At 47.6% G+C, this 5,921-nt stretch overlaps 1 pseudogene; it reads right to left on the reverse strand.

The window, feature by feature from the left end:
- Positions 1 to 443: 443 nt before the first annotated feature.
- LOC142576519 (uncharacterized) lies at positions 444 to 3,492 on the reverse strand (annotated as a pseudogene).
- Positions 3,493 to 5,921: the final 2,429 nt, after the last annotated feature.

A 5,921-nucleotide genomic window follows, 5' to 3' on the forward strand; every position in this document is an offset into this window, starting at 1 on the left:
AGCTCGCGGCAGAAAGAAAATATGATGATGATGATGACCCGCGACATCGGCGCCATCCGTGGGCGGCATCTGGAAGCTTCCGTGCGCGCGCATTTTGAAGGCTAATCACACGTGGGTCGTGGAAAGTTCGGGGTGCGGCCCTTACACGGATATTTTTTTTTTAAATATTTGCTTCGGGAAGTTGGGGGTGCGGCCCATACACGGGTGCGGCCCTTACACGCGTTCATACGGTAGCTTTTCACGTGCTGTTCTAGTAGAAAATGAATCATTGTGACAGACGGAACGGTACTTGCCAAGCGCGTCTTCAAGGTGTCCTGTCTCTACGAGAACGATGCCAATCCGAATCCACAATATACCGGCATTCCCATGCTTACCACAGCGCAGCAGCGCCAGATTTCCCTCTAGGTAATGTAGTGAGAAACTCTATGATTCGCACGGAGAGAGCGTAATCGGAGAAAGTGGTGTGACTGCTCCTCTCGCCGCACCGTGGCGCGCGCAACCCAAGGCTCGCTTTGCCTGATGCGGACGGGCGCAGAGGACGAAAACGCAGTTTTCGCAGTCTGTATGCGACGCGCACTAGAAAATTATCGCACAGCACAAGTAGCTGACTGGTGCAATTAGGCAATTGCTTTTTAAATTATGACGAAGACTTAGGACCGGGGTGAGGCAGATCGTCATGAGAGCGTTCGTTTCACAACACACAGGCAATTTTCTTTATTTCTGTAGCCGTGCATGGTTTGAAAACACGGAACATTTTACAGTTGAGCGGAAAGGATTATTTTTTTCTGCAGTTCTTTTACATATTAGTTTAGAACCTGAAATTACTTTTGATATATAGAGATCAAGGAGTTCTGTCAGTTTTCCTCTAGAAATGGTACAAATGTGATTTGTACTTACATGCGTGTAATATGTTTAGCTTTTAACGCTTGCAGATGCCACTGAATGCATTGTCCCACTCAAATGTCGGGCTTCCTTTTTGTAGATGGCTCTTTTGTGACGCGTTCAAATGTATCATATTGTACCCCAATCCTGCTACAGCCTCGAAAGAGGCTAGCAGTATCCCCAAATAAATAAAAGCCTGCAATGCATAAGGTTTTTTTTTTACGTTGTGCATGGTTGGAACTGAGGCGAATTTGGTCTCGTTTTTATTCTTTCGCGCGCGGCAAGCAAGAAAGAGGGTTTAAAGCGCCGAAGCTACAGCTTGGCAGGAGGACAGATAAAACCATTTGAGGATAAATGACATTTTATTTACAAAGGCAAAATCGGAGCCATATTGTTCGGCATCCGTTTTTACATTGTGTTTATTTTAAACACGGAGCACTTTCCTGTGCAGTGGCTTGCAGGCCAGCTTCTTGCGGTAAGCAGCCCTGTCTGTCACAGTAGCACCGACGTTGGCGAGGAGTGGCCTCATGAACTTATCAAACACTACAGATAGTGTGCTTGCGGCGTGGTCCTCCCTTGCTGGGCAAACGAAAAGGGGGCACTGCTCTAGTCGAGGCAATAACAGTTCAGCCAGCTGCTGACGCACGTTGCTCTTTTTTTATGTGCGGCAGGGCAATGTCAACAGCCTTCTTAACGGTCACAAGGACCGTGACAAATTCTGACCTTGGGAATGTTAGCCCACCCCTTGATTGCAGGTCAATAAGCCCCATCAGCACGGGGCTGGGTCCATCCGACTGGTGGAGGGGAGGGCAGAAGCTGCATGTTCTCCGCTCCTCAACTGCTCTCGCCACGAACCCTGCTATATAAGCGATGCTGGCATTTGCTATGGTTGATGGGGGCCGCTGCACTGAAATAGAACATACCCATATTAGTATATGGAGCTAGACATTCTGCAATGTATTCCCATTTGTGAAAGCACAAAAAAAACTGCTTTTGGCACTAACCTATAAAAACGTTTCGCAGAGCAAATTTTAGACAGCATGTAGACAAAGCTTGTGCATAAACCAAATATGACACTTATCATAGCGCCACTCAACGTGCATTCCCTCAAAATTTTCAAATTTTGGGCATTGATACCACTCAGTTGTTATAGCCTTGATATAACGCGAAATGATCGCTTTTTGGTGGCACTTCACATGGGTGGAGTAGGTGAACGAGTGCACTCACGAGGCATCGCTTTCAGGGATGTGAAGAGCTCGTCAATGTGCATCACAAAATCTTCAGTGCCCGTGAACCTGAAACAAAAATATGCACACTATTCATATCAGCCAAATATATGTATTAGACGAATCGCTGTTGGCTGCAAAAGAACAGCACTAGTAGTCCAGCGAGCCAGCCAAGCGTAAGCTCTTGAGAAACATTTGATGCAAGATATACCTGGCTGGGGCAACTTGCGCTGTCTCGGTCGAATCATGCGTGGTTGCCTGTGCTTTTGCTTCAGCCGGAACATCAAATTCGGAGGACGTCACATTCAGGGAGGCACCATGCATACTGCAATACATGTAAAACAGTTACCACCACTACTAAGCAGCAGCCACATAAAACCAAAAACTGCTTGTAAGACATATTGCCCATCGGCACAGCAGGATTTGCGTGCTCGTGTGTTCTGAACTGTAAAAAATTCCAGTCAGCCGGTAGGCTACAACACTAGTAGCTGCTCGCATCGTGAAATCTTAGTTGTGCAAGGGCCTGAAATGTGATAAGCTTTCTATTTTGAAACAAGATACAATCAGTTCCCAACTATGAGCACTCGTCCCGGAGCTCAAATAACATGCACGTACCTCAAAACAGTCTGTCCGTTTTCAACGTTTGAAGCTTGGGATGGGCACAGGCTGCCAGTCCGCAAGATCCTCTCCAGGCTAAATGTCACGGCTCTTGCATCGAGACAGTCGTTGCCGCCAGCCATTTGCCGCAAAGAACTGAAGAGGAGCTCGACGGGGTCGCTCGAGAAGTTCCTTGTTAAAACATAAAAGAAGCCGCTCTCGAGAAGGTACTTAATGCATAGTACCGTAGATTTGCTTGTCAGCAAGATAGCTTCGTAGGTTTCAGCACTAAGAAACTTTTTCCCGCTCCTTTTACAGGCATTGTAGAGAGTTTCGAGGTAGTCTGGGAACTCCTTCTCAAGCCATTGTAGGCGTTCGTCGGTAGCGCAAAAAAAGTGCATTTGGTCAGGCTTTCTCATATGCACATGTGCTGTTCGGTTGGCCACATTGTGGATGGAAAACCACTTCTGCATCATCTTCATAAACAATATTGTTGCGTCTGCGTTCCTGAACTGTTCTGCCTGAGGGTGGTAACTGGGGTATTCTTTCAAAAAGGAAAGCGCCGAGATAACTTCATCGGAAAACAGCTGCACTGCTCTGCCCACATGCATCTTCTCAAAATTAGTTGGCTCTATGTGTTTCTGTGTCAGGAATCGAACTGGTTTCACAATCTCGTTTTTTTGAAGGACATAGAGCTGCTTCACAAACTCTCCAGTTATTGGCTGACTGCCATCTGTCATTTCCCCGTCCAGAAGAAGGCTTCGCACGTTTTTTATAATATGACACTGGTCAAACGACAAGAATAGGCTTCTTTCTGGATCACATGGATGACTGACCACTGGCTTGAGGGAGCCATTGCCCAGGTGGCGCATCATTGTGACATTAATCTTGTGGTTATCCGTGACGATCCGGACGACGTAGAGGCCACACTTTTCAACTTCAGCGATCACTTCTTTTGTCAGCTGATACAGGAGCTTGCCACTTAATCGGTTAGTGAAGAAAAAGCCACAAGCAATTTTGTACGACGTGGACAGGCCTGTTGCAACGAAACACAGCACCTTGTTGGCAAGCACGATGTTGTTTACATTCTCTCCTGTCCCAGCGTCTTCTCTCACAGTTTGCTGACCAAAAAAGCAGTCCATTTTACGATCGTAGATGTATTTGGAGCTTATAGCCATTTCATCCACAATAATTGAGGAAAACCGCGCTTGCTCTTTCAGCTGCCCCACCTCTTGCTTTAGGCGTTCTTTCATTAATGGTGTGATCCCACTTTCACTGTTGGATTTGCCAACATAGCGAAGTAGCGTGTTTTTTGAAGGCAATTTCAGCAGTCCTCTGTTGCGTATGTAACGGTATGCCTTAGGGGACAAGTAGTACAAGACTACACATTCCCGGACAAAGTCTGGAGACCACACGGGCCGTTGCCTTGACGCATTGGCGATCTGTTCCGCTAGGCAGTCTTCTAAGCAGAACTGGGCTGTGCCGACCTTGTCCAAGCACTTTCTCAACGCTGAGTGGAGAGCGTGGTTTTCAAAACCACTGAGCTTCTTTTTTAGGCGGCTGTTTTCTCGCTGCAGTCTCCCGATAGCATCTGCTTTCCTGAACAATTGCACTCTCATTCGGTTTACAGTCCTCGAATCCGACTGCTTGCGCGGTAGAAGGTCATCGGTAGTTTGCGTTGCGCAATCAAGCGCCTCACTATACTGCTGTAATTCACCGACTGCATCTTGTGCACTTCGTTCCTCATATCCTGCACCTTTAGGACTTGCTTCTTCATCTCCTAACAAGGGTGCATGAATCAGGCTATCTTCATACACTACAGCAAACGAGCAGGCAGAAGTTGCCGAATGGCCTGTGCTTTTTTCGCGACCACAGGCTGAACCAGCAGCTTCATCAGGGCCGCTTGATAAATTTGATGCCCTTTCTTGGTTTGGAGTAGAATTCTGCGTGAATCGCTCCAACTTGCGTCTTTTTTGTGGCTGTTGTGGCTGCATGTAGCTTGGGTAGCCCGCGAACACGCTCGGAACAGCATCCCGTTTCAGGCGCCGCAGCTTTGTGGACCCCAAAGTATAATCCGAATCTAAAAAGTGAAGGCTGCAGACGACACTGCTAGCAGACTTGTCATTTGGGACAAAATCTTTTCTTGATATGGCCTTCAGCCATGCTTGGCGGCGATCATCATTCGCGGGAAATTCGTGAAAACTTATTCCAAGTTTCTTTTTTCTGTCAGAGCGGCAGAAAGGTACGCAGCAGTACATTTATCTGCAAAATACAGAAGCAGATAGGATTGTGGTGCGAAGCTCATGACAGAGAACCGATGCAGTTTTCATCACACAGCAAATAATTTCATTGCGGGATCACATTAGCTACACGAAACCACTCGCAACTACCAGGAGCACATGCACCATAGCAAAACAAAGCCCAGCAGAAAGTTCTCGCTTCAAGAGCAAGAAAGCAGAGCTCAGAACTTCTGACTCTCGTGGTGGCGTATAAACAATGCACGAGCGCTTATCGTAATTAATTATGTTGTTCGAGCCAGAGAGAGTTTCGCTGTAAAGTAGCTGCCCATTACTTTAAAAATCGAGTGAAAGGCACAAAATTCATACCTGAGTTTTGTCATACAGCGCGGCAACTTTTGCAACAACAAAAGAATGACATTCAGCACGATGGCATGCAATCTGGACGAAATGTTGCGCGGTAAGAGCCTCGGTTGCCCCAGTCGGCTTTTAGACGACCACTAAAGCTGCATGCAAAAGCAATCCGTAAGTGTTTAACAACGTACCTCGACTTCTTTGTAGCTGCAAGAAGGAGTCGAAAGAAATTGACTTCGTATTCACCGTTCTTCTGCGTGAAAACGTGCCAACAGCGTTGATGTCGCCACTGAAATCGCAGGCAGTGCCGGCCAGGCGAGCGCCGCTTGAGCCTTGGGCTAAGGTCGCCACCTCGCGGTGTGTTGCGGAGTTAGCATAATTACACTTCTCCGCTGCGCTACGCGCCGAATGGGACTAAAGCCCCTTAAACTTCGTAAAGTAGTGCCACTCTCCTCCTCCGCCTTCACTCCTCCTCGTTTCTCCTCTCTTTCACACTCCCTCCTCGACCGTGGCGCCGCCTACGTTGCTCGAGCGCAGCAGACGACCTTTCGCAGAGTGAATGCACGCATAGCAAGGTAGTGCGCTTTAGGCGCTCGCGTTGGCTTTCCAGCTCCGCGTAACTTCG

This window comes from Dermacentor variabilis, chromosome 3 (genome assembly GCF_050947875.1).
Source record: "Dermacentor variabilis isolate Ectoservices chromosome 3, ASM5094787v1, whole genome shotgun sequence".
NCBI classification, from domain to species: domain Eukaryota; kingdom Metazoa; phylum Arthropoda; class Arachnida; order Ixodida; family Ixodidae; genus Dermacentor; species Dermacentor variabilis.